The 25,412-nt window shown below is 36.9% G+C and overlaps 1 long non-coding RNA gene across 2 annotated transcripts; it reads left to right on the forward strand.

Annotated features, from left to right (window-relative positions):
- The first annotated feature begins 14,938 nt into the window (after positions 1-14,938).
- LOC127548356 (uncharacterized) lies at positions 14,939-25,179 on the forward strand. Of its 2 annotated transcripts, XR_007950366.1 has the most exons (3): positions 14,939-15,221; positions 17,585-17,695; positions 24,935-25,179. It is a non-coding gene; the product is annotated as an uncharacterized LOC127548356 (long non-coding RNA). The 2 variants fall into 2 exon arrangements; XR_007950365.1 differs by lacking the exon at positions 14,939-15,221 and having other exon boundaries at positions 17,292-17,695.
- The last annotated feature ends 233 nt before the right edge of the window (positions 25,180-25,412 follow it).

Genomic DNA, 25,412 nt, shown 5'->3' on the forward strand with positions numbered 1-25,412 from the left:
TTAGTTTGAATTACATTGGACATGGAATCAGAAACCCAAATTCATGTCTTATTTCTGCCATTTACTAGTGATGTATCCATAAATGATTGTGTTTAAACTCTCTGAGTCTCAGTTTCTCTTAATAATAGCTAGTTTATCGTGTCTACTGTATATAGTGTGCTGGGCACTACATTAAGTGCTTTGCATATATTATTTCATTGATCCTGTGAGAGACAACCTAAATTTCCGCAGAACTATTAAATTTCAATTCCTCCAAAAACCTGAGCAGATTAATTTCCACAGAATGTTGTAATTTTCAAGATAATGTAAAATTGTTAAGGACCATGCCTAAATGCACTGTAAGGGGCAGGTCAATTCTCTGAGAGCCTCCACAGCTGTGAACATCTGGAGGAATTGCAAAGCAGCCTTTACTGACACAGGTATTGCTTGTGGACTGGGAAAAAAAAAATGGAGGCAGAGGGAAGAAGAGAGAGGTCAGAGAACAGCAACTGCCTCAGTCTCCTTGAATTACCCTTATCCAGCTCACAAGAAGAAATAACAATTCCAGGTACTGGTGTCTGGATTCTGGAAAATGCAAGAGCAGCAGATAACATAAGATAATAAGTATCTCTGAACAATGAGCTTTCAGAGGAAGAGAGTCACTTGGCTCCAAACTTTTGATAAAGATGTTAGGCTAATCTGCATCCAGAAAGAAGACTACGGGACTGAATGTGCATCACAACATGGTATTTTCACCTTTTGTTGTTGTTTGCTTCCTTTTTTTTTCTTCCTTATTTTTTTCCCTTTTTAATCTGATTTTTCTGTGTGATAAATGGGGAAATATGTATAGAATTGCAAATATTTAACATATATCGTATTACTTGTTGTTTAGGGGAGGGAAAGGAAGGAAGGGGGGAGGGAAAGGAAGGAAGGGAAGGAGAAAAATTTGGAACACAAGATTTTTCAAGGGTGAATGCTGAAAACTATCTTTATATATATTTTGAAAATAAAAATTTAGGGAAAAAAAAAAGGTCTAGGCTAGAAACTGTTTTAAACTGACCAACTTCAAGGACCAGGAAAAAGTTTTTCTTTATTGTGCTTGCTTAATAAGCCTCAGGCATATAAATTGACACAGCACGAATGGAATTAGAACCTCATTAACAGAACATGGGATGTATGACAAGGGTGGGAAAACATGTTTAGGAGTAGCATGTAAGAAATGATGTAACCCTAAGGGCAATTAACCAAGCCATTTTCGGGAAGAAGGGAACTTCGATGAACTAACAGCATAAAGCTTGTCTACTTCCGTACTTGGTGCTCCCTCTTCTCATTTAGAAGGGTAAAACCCACTTCTGAGCGGAAACATCCAATTCCTCTGTACTTTCTTTCTCAATAAAATTTCTTTTTCACTTGACTTTTGGATTCTGCTTTTTTCCTAACAATCTTCATAACAAACCTAGATAATAGGTGCTAATATTATCTTTATTTTGTAGTTTCCTCAACTGAGGCAAGTAGAAATTAAGTGACTGCACATTAGTAAGTTGTCTGAGGCAGAATTTGGGCTCCAAGTCCAGAGCTTTACCCACTGTACCACTTTTTCTGTAAATGAATATAATAATTTGATTCAATAAATCTTTATGAAGCACCACTTTGTCTGCCCTCAGATTCTCCATAAAACATATGCCGGGAGCACCAAGTGCACAGACTTGAGGAGGCCTTTAAACTATGATGGTACAAGACATTGTGCTAGGAACTGGGGGATATGAAGATGAAACAACCTTAGTCCTTGCTTCTCAGAGCCTCCACTTTAATAGGAGCAGATCTGAAGAAACTGAATTGGTAAACTTTGAGGAAAGTGAACTCATTATCAGCTAGAAGAAAGAACAAGTCAGGAAAGATTTCCAGAACAAGGTTGCACTTGGGTTTGACCTTGAAGGAAAGACCTAGTAATACTACCTAACTCATAAATGTGTTTGAAAGCATATAAAACTTCAAGTACCAAATAAAAAAATATAGGTGTGAGCTAAGAGTCTAGACTAGGAGAACAGATCTTTTGTGCTGAATCAGAGAGAAGTTAGCCATCCATCAGAAGAGAAACCATCCAGGACAACCTGAAAGTTAAGGACAAATTGTTGAGAAGTGCTAATGAATACACCCCAAGATTCAACGTTAAGCTAACAAAGAATGGAAATTGCTATTAAATTCTACCCTTGTTTTAGAGTATCATTTTTCCTCCATATAAAAGAGTACATCTAGAATGTCTTCTTGAAAAAACTGCTGCTGACATCCAACTGTTTTAAATTTGTGTTACTATGATGTGGAAAAGCCATAACTGCAGAGCTCTGAGGGATTGGAAGGAAAGACCAGCACCGGAATTTCAAAGTGACCATTTGGGATCATTTGACCTTAGTACTACTCCCACCCGGTGGCAGCATATTGAAATTGCAGGTTCGTCTTTTTTTTTTTTTTTTTTTGAGAGATGAATTTTTCTAATTCAACACACATTTATTAAGTATCTGTTGTATGTCTACTGGGGGAATACAATATGATAATGAGGAGAATTTTAATGATAATGATCAGAAGAATCTAGTGTTTATATAGTGCTTACTCTGTTCCAGACACAGGAGTAAGTGTTTTACAAATATTACCTCATTTGATTCTGAAAAAACAAAACCAAACCAGGGAGGTAAGAGATATTATTAGCTTTTTTTTACAGATGAGGAAATTGAGGCAAATAGAGTTTACAAGTGACTCGCCAAATCTGGAGAGGAACTCAAGCTTTCTTGAGTCCAAGTCCAGTGCTCTGTCCACTGCCTACTTGGAAAAGTAAAACACATGATCATTTGAAGAGAAGGCATAAATCACTAACAATTATTGGGACTGGGAAAAGTTTCCCATAGGAGATGATACTAGACAAAGCCAAAAAGGAAGATAAGGATTTAGAGAAGCATGGATCAGGAAGGAGAAAATACTAAGCAGAAAGGATGGCTCATGCTAATGTGGGAATTCAGGGAACACCTAATACCTGGAAAATAGAATAAGTGAAAAGGAATAACATAAAATAAGCCTGGAAGGGTAAGTTGGAATGATACTGCTAGAATAAGGAGTTTCTATTTTATTATAGGTGCAAGGAAGGCTGTCATTTTCTTCCCTTCCCATGCCCCTTATTGAGAAAAAAAAAAAAAAAGCAATTTGATATAGATCATGTGTAATCATGCAAAATATATTTCCATAGTAGTTATGTTGTAAAAGAAAACATAAACCCTCACCAAAAAAAAAACAAGAAAAATAAAGTTTAAAAAAAAGTATGCTTTGATCTTCATTCATACTTCATCAGTTCTTTCTCTAGATATATATATATATATTTTTTTTCATCACAAATCCTTCTGAGTTGATTTGGATCACTGCATTGCTGAAAGTAGCTAAGTCATTCACAGTTGATTATCTTAGAATATTGTACATCCATGCAATATTATCCTGGTTCTACTCATTTCACTTTGCATCAATTTATGTAAATCTTGTCTTTCCAGGCTTTTCTGAAGGCATTCTATTCGTCATTTTTTAAACTACAATAGTATTTCATCACAATCATATACCACAACTTGTTCAACCATTTCCCAACTGATGGGCATCCTCTCAATTTCCAATTCTTTGCCACCAGAAAAGAGTTGCTATAAATATTTTGGTACAAGTAGAGCTTTTTAAAATCTCCTTTGAGGTACAAACCTAGTAATGGCATTTCTAGGTCAAAGAGTTTGCATGTTTTCATAGCCCTTTGGACAGAGTTCCAAATTGCTCTATATAATGGTTGAATCAGTTCACAAATTGGGGAGGCAGTCTTAATAAGACTGAGAAACTGATGTCAGCTTCACCCCCACTCCACCAGGACTGATATATGAAACTGCATAATAATTTTCATGGGGGTAGTGTTTGTTGCTAAGGATACCTAAACTAATCCAAATGTCAAAGGAGCCTAAGGGAATTCTCCCTAAAGATGAGCTCTGTGTGTGTGTGTGTGTGTGTGTGTGTGTGTGTTTTACAGACAGAAAAAATTTTAACCTACAGATTTTTTCTATGCTGACTGTGTGCACATATGAGCCTGACTATGATTAAAATAGCTCTTGGGCTAGTCATGGGCAGTCTCTTAAAAGAGTGATAATATTCTCTTTAAGAAAGAAGTCCTTAAAAAGAAAGACAGAAAGGAGCCCTAACAGTAGCAGGAGTCCTCTGGCAGATGGCAGCACTATCTTATTGGCAAAGATCTAAGTTGCAGGTGAGAGCAGATTTCTAGGGAAACATCAAGTGTCACCTTTGGAAGGAGATTATAGAAACAGTGAGGGTGAGCTTGCAGCAAGACTGAGGAAATAGAACTATAAAAGATATTTCAGCTGACTGTTTTTCATCCTTCATTTTTGAAGAGGACCAATGACACAATAAATGTTGGAGTAAAATAGTGGATGATGGGTGATGTCTTGACTTGTGGTGATACATTTCAGTTGATATATAACCGTAGGAGTATAAGTTATCTAGGGGAATGTTAACTCTCTCAATGGCAGCATGGAGAATTTATGAGGAATTTGTCTTTTTTGCCAACAGAATTTCCCTTATTATTTGCTTTAAAACAACAATAACAAAAACAACAGCTTAGCAACTAATGGAATATCAAGGATGAAGAAAAGGAAAACAACAAAGTTGATTTTAAGGTTCCCAAATCTCTGCCTTTCCTGGGTACCACTCATCTATATGTGTTTCCTCTATGAGAGAGGAAAAACTATCTCACTTTTGTATTTGTAACCATGCAGTCTACCACAATGCTTGTCATACATTAGTCAATTTTAAGTAGTTTTTCCCCCATTTATTTATTCTTCAGTGACAGGTAAAGATAGATATAAGAGGTGATGGTATAAAACAACAAAAGTATACAATGACTATAATAATATCAATTAAAAGATTACTAAAAAGAATTTAAAATTTGTGTAAATGAAAAACCAACAATGGTGCTACAAGAAAGGGAGAGACCACTAGGGCAGAATGCTGTATACATTATCTGCTTCATTATTTTTCTTTTTTAAAAGGGAGGAAGTTTCAATATGAGGGAAACAGGTTTTCTTCACGGAAATATTTGTGTGAGGTAAAAACATGTACACTATAGTCAGGATGTAGTGGGGGGCAGAAAGGTCAAACAGACCTTATTTTGATCCTGGGAGACATGATCCAAATGTTGAAAAGGGGAAAGATCAACAAGTGTAGGTCTCATGTGTAAGGTCTGCTCAATTAACATTCATCAAGTGCCTATTATGTGCCAGGCTGTGCTAAGTACTGGGGATACAAAAAAAGGCAAAAGACAAAGAGCTCACAATCTAATGAAATAATGATGAAAAGAACTAGGATTTACAGAGTGCTTTAAGGTTTACAAAATGCTTTATGAATATTATCTAATTTTATATTCACAAAAACCATGGGAGGTATTATTATCTCCATTTTACAGATAAACAGATGAGACAGACTGGGCTACATGACTTGTCCAGCTATTATCTGAGGCTCAATTTGTACTCAAATTTTTCTGATTCTGTCATCAATTATCTTTGTACAACAGCTGAGGCTCTGAATGCTACTTGGAAGTTACTATGTCATGCCTACAAGATACATATCCCTCAGAAAAGATTCAGAATACATACCCATCCAGCTTCATGGCAGCTAGATAGCATGTGAATGATGCAGGATGAGAAAGATCTGAGTTCAAATACAGCTTCAGACATCTACTAGAAGCATAGATCTAAAGCTATCAGCAAGCATTATATATAATGGGAGAAGCTAGAAGTATTCCCAATCATCAGGAGTGGAACAAGGATGCCCATTATCACCACTGTTATTCATTATTATACTAGAAATGTTAGCTTTAACAAGACAAGAAAAATAAATTGAAGAAACTAGAATAGATAATGAGGAAACAAAACTATCAATCTTTGCAGATGATATGATATATTTAGAGAATCCAGAAAAAGTACTTGAAACAATTAACAACTTTAGCAAAGTTGTAGGATATGAAATAAACCCACAAAATCATTTACATTTCTATATATTATCTACAAAGCCAAGGAATAGAAAGAGAAATCCTTGGCTAAGATGATAGGAAAAGATAGTGATAAATATTGAAGGGGATGTGGGAAAACTAGAACTCTAATACATTGTTGGTGTAATTGTGAAATGATCCAAACATTCTGGAAAGCAATTTGAAACTATGCTCAAAGGGTTATCAAACTGTGCATACTCTTTGATCCAGCAGTTTCCCTATTAGGTTTGTGTCCCAAAGACATCACAAAAGAGGGAAAAGTACCCACATGTGCAAAAATGTTTGTAGCAGCTCTTTTTGTAGTGGTAAGGAAATATAAATTGAGTTGATGTCCATCAGTTGGGGAATGTCTGAATAAATTATGGTATATGAAGGTAATGGAATATTATTGTTCTACAAGAAATGATGATGAGCAGGCTGCTTTCAGAAAAGCCTGGAAAGATCTACATGAACTGATGCTAAGTGCCAAGAGAACATTGTATACAGTATCAACAAAATTACATGATAATCAACTGTGATAGACTTGACTCTTCTCAACAATGCAGCAATTGAAGGCAATTTTAATAGATTTGGGGTGGAAAGAGCCATCCACATCCAGAAAGAGAACTATGGAGACTGAATGTGGATCGAAGTATAATATTTTCATCTTTTTTTGCTTGTTTTTTCTTTATTATAGTTTTTTCTCCTTTAGGTTTGATTTTTCTTGCACAACATGACAACTATGGGAATATGTTTAAAAGGATTGCACATATTTAACCTATATCAGATTGTTTGCTGTTTGGGGGAAGGGGGAGGTAAAGGATGTAGAAAGGAACACAAAGTCTTACAAAATTGAATGTTGCAAACTATCTTTCCATGTATTTGGAAAAATAAAATACTACTAAAAATTTTTTTTAAATGAAAGAAATCCTTATTTTGAAATAACAGTATACAATATAAACTATTTGGCTATTTACCTGCCAAGACAAATTCAGATACAATTACAGACATTTGCTAGCTCTGTGACCCTGAGTAAATCATTTAACTTGTCTATTACAACTTCCTCAACTGTAAAATGAGAATGGGGCATTTAGATGGCACAGGTGATACAGTATGAGGCCTTGAGTCAGTGAGACTCATCTTCCTGAGTTCAAATCCAAACTCAGACACTTTCTGGCTGTGAGATCCTGTGATCATTTAACTCTCTTTTCCTCTGTTTCTCATCTGTAAAATGACACTAGAGTTTCTTAGTGTCTCTGTGAAGAAAACCCCAAGTATGATTATAAAGAATCAGACATGACTGAAAAACAAGAACCAAAAAAATGGGAATAATTGACATCTATCTCCCATTTGATAATCAAATGAGATAATATGGTACTTTACTTAGCACATAAATACTTAGCACAGTGTCTGGTATATAGTTGAAATTTATATATATACTAAGTATATATATATATATATACATATATATATACATACATATATATATAGTCTGATATATAATAGAAATTTAATAAATGCTTATACTTTTCCCTTCCTCCTCTTTCAACAAAGGCATCCCAAATTTAGCAGATCAAGAATTTGCTGGCAGAGAATAGCAATTTGTCCATCAGGTTTTCTGGCATTTAAGTAGATTCTGGGCATCAAAGGAGAGGGAAGGACAGCCTGCTAGAAGATTGTACTGCTACATCTAAGATTGGAGAAAACCATTCCTCTCTCCTAGCTGGCAGGTAGTCCTTAAAGGTCATCTCAACCAACCCTCTCATTTTTCAGATGAGACAAATCATCCCCAGAGAAGCCTTGTAATGGTTTCATGAGACCCTCAGTTTTTGGAGAAAAAAAGTGATGGGGTTGAAATTGTTGCTATCACTATCTAAGTATGACCATATACTTTGGAAGTGAAGTTTTATTTGTTAGAATTAGAGAAGGCATGTGGTTTAAGCTTGTAATCTTTCCTTTTGATGTAATGGATCTAAAGATTTTTTTTATTGAACTTCATATTAATTCAATATCCTAACTCAAAAGCAGTTACCTTGCCTTTCTCACTATATAACTATTAATTTGCACAATGAGTTTATTTTTATTAGAATTTTATTTTTCCCTGACTATATGGCAAGACAACTTTTAGCATTCATTTTTATAAGATTCTGAGTTTCAAATTTTTCCTTCCCTCTCCTGTTCTCTTCCAAAAAATGGTAGGCAATTTGATATAGGCTATATATATGTTATCAAGAAAAACATATTTCCTTATTAGTCACACTTATGAAAGAAGAAACAGATCAAAAGGAAAAAACCATGAAAAAGAATAAAGTGAAAAACTGCTTCAATCTGTTAAAAAAAAATAAAGGAATTTCTCTGATTACTCTTGCTAGAGACAAGAAATAACAATAAAATTTATTTTTAAAAATATCAAGGAGATTTTTCAGGTATGAGATAAACAGAAAAAGGGAGAAGATTTTTTTCAGTAATATAGGAGGCAAGGAGCAGGTAGATGGTGCAGTAATTAGAATCCCAGGCCTGGAGTCAGGAAGAATCAACTTCCTGAGTTCAAACCTGACCTTAGACATTTAGCTGTATGACTTTGAGCAAGTCCCTTAATACTCCTATTTGCTTCAGTTTCCTCATCTGTAAAATGAGCTGCAGGAGGAAATGGCAAACCACTCCAGTGTCTTTGTGAAGAAAACTCTAAATGGGGTCAATGGATACATTGGATACATTGGATACAATGGATACATTGGATACAATTGAAAAGAATGAATAGCAGTAATAATGGGAGATAAGGTCTTCTGAAAACCTTGTTATGAAATGATACTAAGTATTATGGTAGCCTCTAAACTACCACATTCCTTCAATAACAAGAAGGGAAATAAATCATGCACATGTGTTATTTTTCAGCCTGTTGGAAGTCAACAGGAAAATATGAAATATTTTTTATCTCTTCAAAACCACCTCTTCCCTTTAGCTCCTCTTGTCCTTACACACCAGCCACAAATTTTTCCACATATTCCCTAGAAACCTTCCTTTCCCTTTCTTCTTTTTCAAGTACTTTCCTTCTGTGCTCCTTTTTCTTCAAACTTAACCCCAGTCCCAAACCCCTCATTAGAGGTCTTTCTCCTCATTGATGGAGAACAATTCCCTGAGCCTGTGGAAAGGGCTGAGTTGTTGAGAGTGGGACAAAGGAAAGCTTTTCAGTTTTCTCTAGACCTTCTTTGAGTCTGAGAGTTTTCAAACTGTCTTCTAGTTGAGAGACCCTTTCAACTTCAGGAGCTTCCAGAGAGAAGATGAAAGATGGCCATTCCACTTCAGCCTTTGAAAAGACTCTGGAAAGACATGAAAGGAACTTAGAGTCTCCATTGTGTCCCTGTGCCCAGCTTGTGGTCATCCTGATCTATATCTCACCACTGGACCCAGGTGGCTCTGGAGGAGAGAGTAAAACAGGTGACCTTGCCCAGCCCTCCCTCACTTCAGTCTAATTCACTTGCATGGCATGGGATCACCCCCCTGATATCATAGTCCGCTTCTAGAACAAAGGACAAACATGTTGTATTGTCTGGTATACATATTCTCCTATATATACTTTCTCTGATTTCCATTTTGCTGAGGAAGTGGATAAATGGTTTATTTGAAAATTGCTACATCTTCATTTGGTATTTGGTGAGAAAAGGATCTATCTTGGATATAAAGGTTGGGGGCCTGCTTCCTCCCAATAATGAACAATTAATAGAAATTAGGATTAAACCTGAAACTCATTGCCTAGGATAATAAGATTTATGGGAGAAAACAGATATAATTCTACCTTCTCTCTACCTACTCTGCTCTGTCCTAGTCTTTGGCCCCCAACTTCTGCTTCTCTTCCTGGCAGGAAACAGTCTCTCTTGGAAAAGAATTGGGGGAAAAAAGGCTCTTCTGTCTCCCTTTGAACCGCATAATGACTTCTCCTTTCTCCAGCTATTTCGTGGGGGTCAGTCCTTGCAATATGCAGGGCCTCATTACACTTGAATTTCTATTCGCCACCCTGATTCTTGACCATTAGATACTTCAGGTCTTAGTAGTCCTCATAAATCAAAGAAAAGAATCTCTAGTGCATTCTTCAGATCCCTCTGGGATCTTTTGTTCTCTAGAAAATCTGGGTTAATGCCAAAGTTTAAATCAGAAAACTAAGCGAGTTTTATTCCCTTTTCTCCTCCACACTAGTTTAGTTGCTTCCTTTTGTTGCAGTAGTAACAGCATATGATGGGCAGGACTGGCATATGATTTTGGGAGAATCTGAGATGCAAGCAGACAGCACAGCATATGGAGACAATCTCACCTTGTGCTATGAAAAGATCTGGACCTTTCTTTCAGAATCCCCTCAGTTCTGGAGCTACAGGGATTGTGTGCAGGCTAAGGAAAACAGTGGAATTAGGAGTATGTTTTTTAACGATCTCCTGAACCTGACCTCCTTGCTGCCCTCCTTCTCCATATCAGTTTTAAAGGAAATTTGTTTGAAAAAGCTTTTTTGTGTGATCTTGCCTTTGCTATTTCAATTCACTAAAGACATCTGGTTTATCCCCCCTTTCTCTTTTCTTCTCTCTCTCCCCTGTTCCTGGCATCCTGCCTCATTGCTTTCATACTACTTCCTTGTTTCTGGACCTTTCATCTTACCTTTTCTTTTCTTTGCCTTGACTTCTTTTCATTTCCCTTCCCAGGATTGGGAAGGTAAAACATGGGAGAAGATAAATATGTGGCCAATTTAATTCCTGTCCGAGTCTTTATTTAGTGTTCCATCTAATGTGCTATGGGCCTTTTTTTCACTTACTTTTGACATTATATGGATATAAATAAACCCCACACATTGTCTATCAGTTATCCCTTACACTCTCCATGTGACTGGTCCATCTCTTTTTTCCACATTAATGTTTCATTCTTGATGACAGAAAGATACTCAGTTAACTTTTCTTTTTTCTGAATGTGAACGGATTGAGTTGGAAATTTTCTAATATTTGATAAAGCTTGGGGGAAATACATCTCCTTGTAATGGGTACAGATATACCTTCTCTGAGGGGACTGATGGAATCACTTTTAAGTCTTAGTGATTAGAAAAGAATTAAAATACTTGGGTTGCTATGGATCCATGGAAGATAAATGATTTGACTAAGGCTATTAGCATCATATTGTTCTCTAAAAGGGTGATAACATGCCCAGGTTGGCCGTTTCAAAGAGCATAAATAAGAGATCAGAAGCTTGTTCCCTACCAGCAAGGGACTGAGTCATAAGACAGAAGATCAAATCCCTCTAGCAAATTAATTTCCTTAAGGGGGAAGAACAACCCCTTAATAATATTATAAGACTAATGCTGATATAGGTCTTTGAAAACAAGATGGGACTCATCAAATGTCAGGAGTTTACATTTCTTACCATCTGAAATGCTTCCCTTCTAAAAAGAAACTAAATTGCAGAATGCTAAAATGAGTCTGAAAGATTGAATAGTTCCCTGGCAGGAGAAGTGGGCTACAATTCATCTTTTCTATTGTTTTAATTTTCTCTGCAGTGGAAGGGAAAAAAGGGTGCTCCCATACTTAACATGTAGTGTTACGTTGAATGCTTGCATAGGAAGTAGGGATTTTTAATCTATAATTGTGAGAGCTAGACATGAACTATATTCTAAAGCAGGAGTTTTAAACTTGGAATCTATAGACTCTCAAAGAATCTGTAGATAGATATTCTGGGTCTTGTGAATTCTGATGGGAAAATAACTTTTAATTTTCACTAACTTTTAATTTCTACATAATAAAATATATTTTAACTTATACATCTAAAAATGGTATTCTGAGAAGAGTTTCAAAGGATTCAACAGACTGCCAAAGAAACCCATAATACAAAAAGGTTAAGAACCCTTGGTCTAAAGTTTAATGGAAATTTTGTTCTAAAAGTCAACATTTTTCCAGTTAATTTGCCTAGTTTGTCATTTCAAAAACTGTAAACAAACCTCGACAAGAGTTTCAATGGAAATTTGATATGCTTGGTGTTTTCTCTTTGGAAAGATGAACAAACCTGAATAGCTACTTTATAATCAGCTCTCTGAAAATAATAATAATAATAAACTGATTGAAAATTTAAAGAACATGTAATGCTTCTTCTGGGTTATTCCCAAATTCATTTTTTCAGGCTAGGTTTTCCAAGGGACAGATCCTTCAGGTTAAGAGTGCATTCTGGGTCTGCACTGCCATAGCTTACAAACCCTCCCAAGAGTGCTTTCTTTTAATGGTCAGCCAGAGGTCACCATTAGCCCAAAGCAAAGGCCTTTATTGAGATGGCAATCTCAAGTCTAAGAACTGTGGCTAGAAAATATTTCCTATACTTCCCCTTCTCCCTACCACCAGGTACAAACCACCGGTGGGAAGATTGGAGTACACATACAGTAAGCTAGTGAAGAGCCTTCTGCTGACAGACCGTGTGTGACCCAGTCAGCTTATTCTTCTGGCACTGTAGGGCATCTATCTTCCTGCTGCTTTCCTTAAGCACAGCTTGTAGGAGGTCAGATCTCACCTGGCCTCTCCTCTCCAAAGCTCAGTTCCTATAGTTAAGGGTTGACTGTCTTCCCAACTCCCAAACCTCCCACTCAGAGCTTACCTCTGTCTTGATTCATCCTTTGGAGGGAATGTTTTAGTTTTGAAAGGCCACCAGGGGCATGGGTGCCCATGAGCCAATAGCTGGTTGCCCTATAATTCCAGCCAATTTAATTAAAGAACTTCACAGAGCCTAAAGCAGTTACAAATGTTAGCACTTACTTACACTTCACTTAAAACCTTAACATCTGGTTGTCTCTGACATCTGCCCATTTCGTTTTGCAAATTATTTTGTGGTATGTTGGGGAAGAAAACAGTTGATCAGGAGACTCCAGATAAATCCCCCCAAAATATTTACTGAAAATACTGTGCTTGTAACATTTTTAAGATATTGGTTTCTCCATACAGAAATTTGTGAAATATTTGCTGATAGAAGAAAAGAATTATGGGACCTTATGGCCACATTTATGTGCTATGATTAGACAAAAGATGTATATGAAGGGAATGATGGAGTAGAGAAGCATGAAATTGGGATAGACCAGCTTGAACATGTGGAGGGGTGCCGTGTTGGGGGGGAATTATGTGTGGGTAGAGAATAACATGAGTGGGAGACTCTAGAAGAGAAACACATGGCTCGCAGCTTTGGTGTCTGGAAATTACTGCTGGCATATTTGAAATTCCAAGGAAAGATTTCAGAAAATCCTGTAATTTCTGACAAGCCCAATTTAATAGAAAAGAGATGTCATTTCCTGGCAAAATCCAAAATCAACAAAGGCTGATTCAACTTCAGGTAAAGGCAAAAGAGGGTCCTACAATGTAATTTATACCTTGACCTCTCCAGGCACTATTCCCACATACTTTCCTAGAAGCCAAAGCTGAGTGATTCTGTTTTGACTGCCTTTTCCTCCTTTAAATTCATGTAGGCAGAGTCACAAGTAGCATGGGGATAAATGGGGCTTTGGATAGGGTGCTAAGATCTGGGGAGTGCAGGGAAATAGATTTCTTGGGCACACATACAGCTGTTGTCTCATAGCTTTCCCATGGTACAAAATGCAACCCCTCCTAGTTCTGTTGCCAAGCATCTCCTCTCCTGGTCCCACTTTCTTCCCTAACTCCATGGGGATGGGGGCTTCCTTCTCTTGGGGATAGGCGACCCTATTTCTAACATGAGTGCACAGGGAATGGAACTGTGCTGTATATCACTGCCCCACTCTTCACCCTCATGAAATTGTCTCACTCTCTTCCAGTGACACTGCCCAGACTTCGTACCTCCTAATTCTCCTGACTATTGCCATCACACTGCCTCCTTATTATTCCTTCCCCATCCACCTTAGAACTACATGCCAACTGACATTGAGAGGTAAGCCTTGGGTGAAAAACCTTTGTATACTTAACTTATTGTAAAACAGAATTTCTTACATCTCAGATTTATTTTATATAGCTGAAGCTTCTGTTGTTTTTATGCAAGCTTATTTTTAACTTTGGCTTGGATTTTATGTATGCTAGTTATCCATTTTAAAAAATGTTTTAATTACTCACTCAAGAATGGAATCCCTTCTCTAATCTCATTTATCCTTTTTGACCAGATTCAGAAACTGGAAAGATAAATATTTATTTATTATTATTAAGAATAGTTCATACTTATAGTTTAAAAAGCATTTTATGTACTTAAAAAAGATTATAATCTTATTTTATTACAGTTGACCTGCAGGTAAAAAGGCTAGAACTATTATTAAAACACTTCAATTTCATAAATATATCTTTAACAGAGGAGCAATTTAAATATATTATATTTATATATATAAGTATATAAGATAAAATATTATTTTTCCCCTGAGGCAAGGGGGGTTAAGTGACTTAAGTGTTTGAGGACAGATTTGAACTCAGGTTCTCCTGACTTCAGGGCTGGTGCTCTATCCACTACACCAATTAGCTGCCCCTAGATAAAATATTCTAAAGTTCTGAGAAGCAGTTATATCCCTGAGATCCATTTCATAGATAGATAAGGCATATTAGTCTTGCATATTAGCTTTTTTCTAATTTTTATATGTTTTTCTATGTTATAAGGGAAAAATAACCAGAACTCAAAATGTGCAGTTCTTACATTATTTTCACACTAGCCACTTCTTAAAAAAGGATAGGTTTAATAAATTACTTGTGCTTAATAGTTTATAATAATCTGATTAGCACACTAATAAATTTTCTTTTATGTGGTCATTGAATGGTTAAATTATCTCCTACACTTTAGGATTGCTTTCAAATTCATTTGTAAAATAGCAAAGTGAAACCACATGTTTGATCCTGACAACAACCTTGTAGAGGCTTTTATTATTCCCATCTTACAGATGAAGAAGCCGAAGTTCAGAGTAATTAAAGTTGCCCTACCCAGCTGGTAAATATAGGAAGCAGAGACTGAGGAACCTATTCCTTCCTAATTCCAAATCCGGGATTCTATGTATCCACTGGAGCTCAAGATTACCTGGATCTATTGACTAGGATTTTGTTTGGAGGGAGCACGGAGAGAGAATCTCTAGAAGTGGAATCCAGACCTGGGATGCCATAGCCAAAGTCTTGAATTCTCAGAAGCTACTTTAATAGAATTTATGACAGAAGAAGAGAGAAATGAGGAAAGAGAAAAACATGTATGTGGTATAAACACTCTCAAGGACTAGATATGTGGAATGGAAAGGCATGTGTGGGGGCAGGAGATAATAGTAGGAAAAATGTGATAAAGTAAGGGAGACATTTAGGGGCTAGAAAGGAAGGGATATCTTAGGGAACTGATCCAGTTGACAGAATTTGGGAGGGGAGAGAGGTGAAAACTAAGACTGTGGAAGATATATAGGATGGAAAAAAATGTGAAGCAAGAAAATAGTAATAATAGCTAATAAGATATATTAGCTATTATTACTATTTCCTTGCTTCACATTTTTTTCTCTATCTTTAAGGCTTGCAAAGCATATTTACATATTTGATCCCATTTTATCCTCACAACAACCTTCTGAGATGGGTGTTTTGTCCCCATTTTATAGCTATAGATAGGAAAACTGATACCATTTTATAGAGATAGGAAAATTGATGTTGAAAAAGACTGAGTAATTTGTGCAAGGTCACCCAACTATTAAGGATCTGAGAAAAGATTTGAAGTTCAGTGTTACTGACGCCAAGTCCATGTTCTATCCAGCACTTTCTTCAAAGGGGAACAATTTAGGAAAGAGAGCTGCTGAGTGAACGATAGAAGGGAAAGAAAAGAGTAAGACAACAAAGCCCTCCAAAGCTGCTGCTTCTTCTTTACTAATTTTTTTTTTTTGAGAGGGATGAGGCAATTAAAGTTAAGTGACTTGCCCAAGCTCACACAACTAGGCAGTGTTAAGGTTGAATTTGAACGCAAATCCTCCTAATTTCAGGGCCAATGTGCCATCTAACTACCTCCCCTTCAAAGCTTCTTAAACTGTTTCATGACCCAAATATGGGTCTGAATTTGGGGATTGCAAAATTATGATTTATTATCAGTACATTTTTGTTTTGCACATCCATTTTATATGCCTATATATTCTAGGACACATAAAAAATTTCTCAAGTGAAAAAGATTGGGAGTAGAAAGTTTAAGAAGTCTTGCTCTAGACAAAGGATGTCAGCTAAATAATTTTATGGCATTCCCCATCTGGCTTTTCATGTCCTGTCTAGGGATTTCTGTATAACTTTCTGTGATGACTCCCCATAAGGAAAGCAAAGGGAAGCAATTTCTTTGCTTTGCAAGGACCCCTATTTCCTGATCCCTTTCACTCTAATATATCTGCACAAGTGCATGACAAAAATATTCAGGATTTTTTTTTTAATGGGGGAAAATACTAACTGGAGAAAACCCAGACAACCGAATGATATTCTTGATGGGGGAGGGGAAAAGGCAGAAATCAAGACCAAAAGACTATCCAGTGTACAACAAACTATGTCTGGTTGAGAAACAGGCTTCTTTTTACTGTGAATTTGGCACAGGTTTAAAGGATTAAGCATTGGTTTCCAGGTTCCCCTGCAATCACAGCTCTTTTCTCCTCCACAGGCCCTTCCACACCCTTTTCAGCCCCAACCCTAAGGGTTACAGCTTTTAATTCCAATCCACACTTGCTTTCCAGGTTCTAACCCAACCCTTTGGCTTCTTTTAATCCCTTTTGGTCCCCAGAAGAGGAAAGTACTTTTTTATTTGACTTCCATGCTTGCTTGACCTCTTTGACTTCTGGGTCACTGAAGCCATCTGCCTCAGCAGTTTGGGTGATACCCATGGGGCTGTGCCCCTGGGGATCCTTTTTGATTTCTGCCTCCACTCTTTGGCTTTTGCTCTGGGGCACTTTTCACTAGCAGCTGTCCCCTCTTCCCCGCCCTTTTTCTTAAGTTTTCTCAAATCCTCTAAACTCTATACAACCCTTTTGTTGTAACTCTTTGGGTTCCACATTAGCTCAAAACTTGTATTCTTATCACTTTCACTAGATTCAAGGATTCACAATGAACATTTTCATAGTGAAGACAGACAGTATCTGATCCTAAATAGTCTGACTGCTCACCTCTGATTTTAAAATACTCAATTTAAAAAATCCATCTATAATTACATTAAAATGTGGGCCCTGGTCTCAGATTGCCCCTCAATTCACAATGGATTTTGGGGGAGGAGGACATTTTTGCTACTAGAAACAGAAAGAGGATTAGCCCCAATGCATAAATTATTAGAGGAGGGGGAGAAATGGAGAGAGCCACGTGAGTGTGGAGAGGAATGTGGAACAAGGAACATAAGGCAGAGACAGATGGTGGAAAATAAATATGGGGGAGAGAGAGAGAGGTGAACAGAGTTAGACGAGGCAGGCATAGAAAACTAGAGTGGGAAGAGAAATGTGGGAAGGAGAGAAAGGTGGGTGAAGAAAGAGAACAATATGAAAGGGGAAGAACGAATTGTCTCTGATTTACAGGATGGTTCTATTTTTCACCTTTTTATTTTGACTGCCTTCTTGTGCAGGAGGACATTCCTAACCCTACTGAGTTCTTCCTAAAATCCAAAGGGCTTCATGAGAAGAAATCCTAGCTGCCCAAAAAAGCTTCAAGGAATAATAATTGTTATCAGGATAATGTAAGTATTCTTACTAGTAACAAGACTTATTATTATATGGTACTTTAAAACAAAGTGCTTTATGTTATCACAGTTTATACTCACAGCAGCACTAGGAAGTAAGAGGTATTATTCCATTTTTAATCATCATAATAAGATTAGTTAACATTTATATAGTTCCTACTATGTGCCAGGCACTGGGCTAAATGCTTTATAATTGTTACATCATTTGATCCTTACAACAACTCAGATTGGTAAGTGCTATTATTATTCTCATTTTACAGTTGGGGAAACTGTGACAGATAGCTATTGCCCAGGGTCGTAGAAATTTCTGAGGACGTTTTTGAACTCTGGTCTTCCTAAATCCAGGAATCTAGGAATTTAGGAACACTTTTTTTGGGGGGGAGGGGGAAGGAGGAGAGAAATGGGGTGGCAGGAGAGACAACTGGGTTTACATGACTTGCCCAGGGTCATACAGTTAGGAAGTGTTAAATGTTTGAGATCAAATTTGAACTCCAGTCCTTCTGACTTCAAGGCTGGTGCTCTATCTACTGCGCCACCTAGCTGCTTCTAACCTGAGCCTTTTATTCCACCCCAGCTTTGAATTATTCAAACCATGGAAGTCTAAAAGGAAGGGAATTGACTCTTAGCAACCCTAAATGCAAAATTCTCTTTTGGGAGAGCCTGAAAAGTATTACCCTATAAGAGTCATATAGTGTTATCCTATAAGAATGAAGGACTAGAGGAAGGAACAGGGCTCAACAGTTCTGTTCAGTTTATTATAATGATAAATAAATATTTATTAAAAACCTGAACACATTGTGCTAAGCCCCGAGTTACAAAGCCAAAATGAAAAAACAGTTGTGGAGAAATAGCTCATGCCTAGGTAAGTAAACAAAACAAATTCAAGAGAAATAGGATGTTAACAACTGGGGAGATCAGGGAAAATAATGATACCTAAGAGAAGTAGGGACTGGAAGAGGGAGGCAGGACAGTGCATTTGGGACAGGGGAAGGACTTGAATCCATATGTGAAGAAGGGATGAAAAACTACAAGCAGGTTTGATTAGAGCAGAAAGAGTATATAAAAGGGAGAGAGTACAATGAAATAAGACTGGAAAAAAGAAATGCCTAGAGGACCTTAAGTGCCAGGGTAAGGATTTTATATTTTATAGTAGAAGTAATAGGAAGTCACTGAAATTTTTTATTAGGGCAGTAGCCCACTCAGAACTTCAAAAATAGAAATAATAGCACCTACCTGACAGAGTTGATGCAATATATGTAAAGGCACTTCGTAGGAGCCTAAAATGCTACATAAATGATTTCTACTATTATGAGTCTATTGGAATAATATTAATTTAGTAGCTATGTGGAGGATGACACTTCAGATTGAGGGGCAGGATACACGTGGGAACAAATAGTCAAAGGTGATCTATTGGAACCCTCAAAATGTCAGGAAGAAATGCTTCCAATTCTCACTGCAGTAAAAACTCAGGGAAGGACATGGACAGAATGATGAGCAGGCATGGATAGATTTTGATTTCCCTCAGTAGAGGGAATATTCAAATAGATTAAATCACAGGTCTATTTTAATATTTGAGTATTTGAAAGAAATATCAAGAAGAAACTGGAAATGAAAAAAATAAGGGGTGGGTGGGGAAGGAATTAAGAGATTATTGCAATACTCCAGGTGAGGCTGATAAGGGCTTGAACTGGGGCAGAGGTTATGAAGGAAAGAGTACAGAAGTAAGAGATGTGGAGATTAAAATCAACAAGAGTTATCAACTGACATTGAGAGGGAAAGTGAAGAATTGGGATGGCTTCCAAAGTTATGAACTTGAGTGATAGGAAGGATGGTGAGGTTCTTAACAGAAATGGGAAAATTTGGAGAAGAAATTAACTGGGAGGGTACAGAGAAGATAATAAGGCTATTCTGGTTATACTGAACTCTGCCTCACTTAAATCCAATTCATTCAAAAGTCAAGACATCATCCTATGATGTCACTAGTCCTTGAACTACCTGGACTTTCAAGGTAGTGATACTTAGGCAGATGGTAATTTAGGACTGGAATTCAGGGAAAAGATTAGAAGTGACTCATAGATTTGACCATCATTTGCTGTAAAGAAACAATGAAATACATCAGAGTTGATGAAATCTTGAGGAAAAAAAGAAAAGAAAATATAAGTCTGAGTCTTGTAGTATGCCCATAACTAGCAGTTATGTGTTGTTGTGGATAAAGCACTGGACTTAGAATCAGGAAGATCTGAGTTCAAATCCTCCCTGATACTTACTAGCTATATGAGCCTGGGCAAATGATTTAGCTTTTCTCAGACTGGTGCTGTGAGAGAATATCAAAAGCACCATTCATGGATTATTCTGAGTCACAAATGGGTAACATTTAAACCAGTATGAAAATGTTAAAATGTGATGTAAATGCTAGTTATTATTATTATTCATATTATATAGTTTGAGGACCCGTCATCAGTGAATTAGGAGGATGTCTACAGCTCAGGCATCTGACTTGCCCAGCAGAATGGTAGATGAGATAATTTTGTAACAGTGGACATAAAGATAGCTGAAGCAGACTCTGTGAAGTGTTCAGAGCTTAGTCAGATTTCCAAGCCAACAAGGTCAGCCACTGCATCCTGGGCCACCCCAGCTGTCCCAACTTGTCTTAGTACTGGACTTGGATGACTCTGGAAGACAAGAGTGAGGCTAATGACTTTATGCAATTTTGTCTCAATGACAGAGAAATCAAAGAGGAAAAAAGTCTATGAAGAGGGAGTGGTTGACAGTGAAAAGATTTAGAAAGATCCAAAGAAGGACTAAGACAAGATTGATGGATTTAGCATTTAAGGGATCACTGGTGATTTTGAAGAGAGTCTGGGTTGAGAGGTAAGCTTAAAGCAAAAGCCTGAGAAATGAAAGAAAAATAAGGAAAACCCTTTCTAGAAGTTTGGATGTGAAAGAAAGAAGAAACATAAGATAGTAATTAGGGGGACTGGCAAGATCAAGTGTAAAGATTTTAAGAATTGGGTTGTGGGTGGGTATGTAAGGAGAAATTGAAGAGAAGATAAAGTGAGGGAATTTTTAAAGGGGAAAGCTACTGGAAGAAATGGATGGGGATGGAATAAAGAGCACAAGTAAAGGTATATTAGCGTTGGCAAGAAGAAAAGGTACTTCTCCAGCAGAGACTAAAGCAAAAGAACAAAGAGTGAGGGAAGAAGAGGAAACTCATGTCTGGCTTCTATATTCTTAGTAATCTAAGAAGCAAAGTATTCTGTCGAGAAGGGACAATAGAGGTCATGGTGGGGGAATGAAGAGAAGATCTGGAGTAGTTATTCTGGAAAATGTGATAAGAATCCATCAGAGAAGAGTAAAAAAAAAAAAAAAATTATCATTGAGCAGGAAAGGTCCAGTGGAGATAAATGTGATAAAGAGTCCATTAGAGAAGAGTAAAAAAACCAAACCTGTTACTGAGTAGTCAAGGTCCAATGGAGATTACATAATATAGATTTGTAATGATCCCAGTCAGAATTGTTCAACAACCACAAATACGAAGGTTGAAGGCAGATGGTGGAGGTAGCAAAAGTGTTGGCAAAGGACAAATGGACAAGGAACCAAGGGATTTAAGGGGAGCTGGTAGTGTTTGGTTGAACAGATCATCCAGAGGATGGAGACTATAAGGCTCAAAAAGTGAGAGCAAAGGAAGAATGATGGCCTGGGAGAACAGGGCTAAAAGCTAAGGAAAGGATGAAGAATAGGTTTAGGGAGAGTGAGGCAAAGAAATAGACTGAAGAGTAGGAAGTTGTAGTTGAAGAGAAGAATTTAAGAATTCTTGATAGTGGCAATGGAACATTTATGGTCATATCAAAAGTATAATCAAAGGTCAGATCAAACCTTGTAAGCAGAGGTACAGTGGAGATGGATACCAGGGAAGTTTAGGAGAATGAACTTGAAATCAGGGGAATATGGGCAGATAGTTAACACAGTGGATAGAGTGCTACATTTCTTCCTGAATTCAAACATGGTTTCAGACATTTACTAGCTGTATGACCCTGGGCAACAAATTTCATCTGGTTTGCCTCAGTTTCTTCCCCTGTAATAATGAGTTAGAGAAGGAAATGACAAACCACTCTAGTATTTTTCCCAAGAAAACCCCAAATGGTATCATGAAGAGTCACAAACAATTGAGATAACAGAACAACAACAATATTAACATGTATATTAAAGTCTTTTAATATCAGGACAGTAGTTAGGGAAGAGAGGAAGGTTTTTGAGCCAGGTGTTGTATTTTTTGAGAAAGGAGGGAGAATGACATTGAGAAAACTGCAATAAGAAATTGAGTCAGGTAATAAAGATGAAGTGAACCTCCAAGAAGAACAAATTACTGAGTGATGGTGGCAAAAACGCAGATTGAAAATGAAAGTAAAGATCAAGGAGTATCCCTCTATTTTCTCCATGCTTCAAGGAACATAAAGGAAGAAAGACCCTGCATTAGATATGGTGGCAGGAGATTCACTATCTTCTGGGGAATTTTAAGGAATTATTAATAGAATGATTCTATTAATTCTAATAGAATTAGGTTTCTATTATCCTAAGAAAATGGAAAGAATATGAATTGAAGAGATCTAGGATAAAGAGAGTTTGATGATAGCTAGTAAGTTCTAAAGAATATAGAAGGACAGAGAACAATATGGACTATGAGGAGATAGGACTGAGTAGGAATGATAATAGAGTCATGTTGGCTCTCTAGGAAGAACAAAATGTATGCAGGATCCAATTTTGAGTTTAATCTGCATTAATAATATTTTCTTTATAATTTTCTTAACCCTAGGCAATACACAAAACAATAAATCAAATTAAATAAATCAAAACAATAAATTTCCATCATTTCCCAACTGATAAGGAATAAATGTTCACATTGAAAATTTAACCATTGGCTTTCCCAAGCTGGTCTGAGATGCCTCTAGCATACCACTGGAAGGAATTATGGGTAAAAAAAAATTAATTTTATCTCTTGCAATCTTGACTTAATCAAAGGGACAGGGAAGTAGGAAGGAACATGTCTACAGCTACATGGGAAATTTTAATTTAGGAATCGCCCTAACTTCCTCTCCAGGTCCTGCAATGATAGAGTAGTTATAGTGTATATCCTCACTGCTTCTGATTTCAAGAAGCCAAGATCTCTTAGAGTTATGAAACCTCAGAAAGGAAGATTAAGATGATCTCTAAGACTGAATAAGACTCATACTCCACATCCATTTCAGAACTTCATCTCAATGTGGCAAGGACACACTCAGAAAATACCCCTATTAGTGGGAGAGGCATTCAGATCTCTATATTTGTGTAGGCAAATTTTGGGGTGATGTGACTCAACATCTAACTTTAATTTATGGCCAGATCAAGTGCCAGTAATTGACAGAGGCAGGATTAGGACCCAAGTTTCTGAATTCTCTAACTCTCTAACACCATTTTGTTCCAGTCGCCTTGTTTGGGCCCTGAAATCACACACTCTATAAGCCCTGGGGAGAGCAATATGGGGCTCATCAGGATAGTCCATTGAAAGAGCAATGTTTGAAGAGTCACTTTTGTTCTTAAACTCACTGCTAACATAGGTACCTGGTCAGAGGTTTTTGTTTTTTGTTTTTTTTTTTTGTTTTCCCCTGAGGCAGCTGGGATTAAGTGACTTGCCCAGGGTCACATAGCTAGGAAGTATTAAGTGTCTGAGACCAAATTTGAACTCAGGTCCTCCTAACTTCAGCACTGAGGCTCTATCCACTTGCCATCTAGCTGCCCCCTTTCTTTATTTTTTAACAATAGCTTTTTATTTTCAAAATATATGCAAAGATAGTTTTCAATATTCACCTTTGCAAAACATTGTGTTCCAAATTTTTCTCCCTCCATCCCCATCCCTCCTCCCCTAAACAGCAAGTAATCCAATGTAAGTTACACATGTGCAATTCTTCTATACATATTTCCACATTTATCATGCTGCATAAGAAAAACCAGATAAAAAAGGAAAAAAGTGAGAAAGAAAAGAAAGCAAACAACAACAAAAAGGTGAAAATACTATGTTGTGATTTATATTCAGTCCCCACAGTCCTCTCTCTGTATGCAGATGACTCTCTCCATCATGAGTCTATTGGAATTGATCTGAATCATCTCATTGCTGAAAAGAGTCACATCAGAGTTTATCATCTACATGATCTTGTTGTGGCTATTTACAATGTTCTACTCACTTCACTTAGCATCAGTTCATGTAAGTCTCTCCAGGCTTCTCTGAAATCATCCCGCTGATCATTTCTTACAGAACAATAATATTCCATAACATTAATACACCATAATTTATTCAGTCATTCTCCAGTTGATGGGCATCCACTCGTTTCTTGCCACTACCAAAAGGGCTGCCACAAACATTCTTGCACATACAGGTCCCTTTCCCTCCTTTAAGATCTCTTTGGAATATAAGCCCAGTAGTAACACTGCTGGGTCAAAGAGTATGCACAGTTTAATAGCTCTTTTGGGCATACTTCCAAGTTACTCTTCAGCATGGTTGGATCAGTTCACAACTCCATCAACAATATATTAGTGCCTCAATTTTCCCACATCCCCTCCAACATTTATCATTATGCAAAGATAGTTTTCAACATTCGCCTTTGCAAAATCTAGTATTCCAAATTTTTCTGCCTCTTTTCTTTCCTCTCCCAGATAGCAAACAATCTGATAAAGGTTAAATATGTGCAATTCTTCTAAACATATTTACATAACTGTCATGTTGAACAAGAAAAATCAGATCAAAAGGCAAAAAAAAATTAAGAAAAAAACAAGCAAACAACAACAAAAATGTGAAAATAATATACTTTGATCTGCATTCAGTTTCCATAGTTTTCTCTCTGGATGTGAATGGTTCTCACATGTCTATTGGAATTGCCTTGAATCACCTCATTGTTGAAAGAGCCAGGTCCATTCCAGTTGATCATCATGTAATCTTGTTGTTGCTATGTACAATGTTCTCTTTGTTCTTCTTACTTCATTTACCATCAGCCCATGTAAATCTTTCCAGGCTTTATGAAATCAGCCTGCTCATCATTTCTTACAGAACAATAATATTCCGTGACATACATATACCATAACTTATTCAGTCATTCTTCACCTGATGAGCATCCGCTCAGTGTTCAGTTCTTTGCCACTACAAAAAAGGGCTGCTACTAATAGTTTTGCACATGTGAGTCCTTTTCCCTTTTTATATCTCTTCAGGATACAGACCAAGCAGAGACACGGAAATGTATTTTCTTCTAAAGATGTAGGATGCAACCTATCAATGTGACACTAGAGGGAGCAATAATCTAAATTCCCAAGATTGGATCAGCGATGGAAAACCGTTTCTCTATCAGTGGCCAAGGACCATGGGTATAAAATCAATTAAAAATCATCTTTTTACAGTGAACCTTAAAAATCATCATTATAGTAAGCCTTAAAATAAAAATATTTGAGATTAAAAACATTGATTTTTTTATTTTTAAGAAAAATATAAAGCATACAACTTAGTTTTTGAAATTAAGAAGCACTTTGTTACTAAATTAAGAGCTCTATGCACAGAACTCCTTTCCCCCTATACTGTATATCTACTTTTATTTTCTATATATGCTTATTTGGGTATATTGTATGCTATAGCTTCTAGAACCCAGTTTCTTATACTATGGTTTGCAGTCCTATATGGGGTCTCATAGATGAG

The sequence above is a fragment of the Antechinus flavipes genome, chromosome 2 (assembly GCF_016432865.1).
Source record: "Antechinus flavipes isolate AdamAnt ecotype Samford, QLD, Australia chromosome 2, AdamAnt_v2, whole genome shotgun sequence".
Classification (NCBI taxonomy): Eukaryota; Metazoa; Chordata; class Mammalia; order Dasyuromorphia; family Dasyuridae; genus Antechinus; species Antechinus flavipes.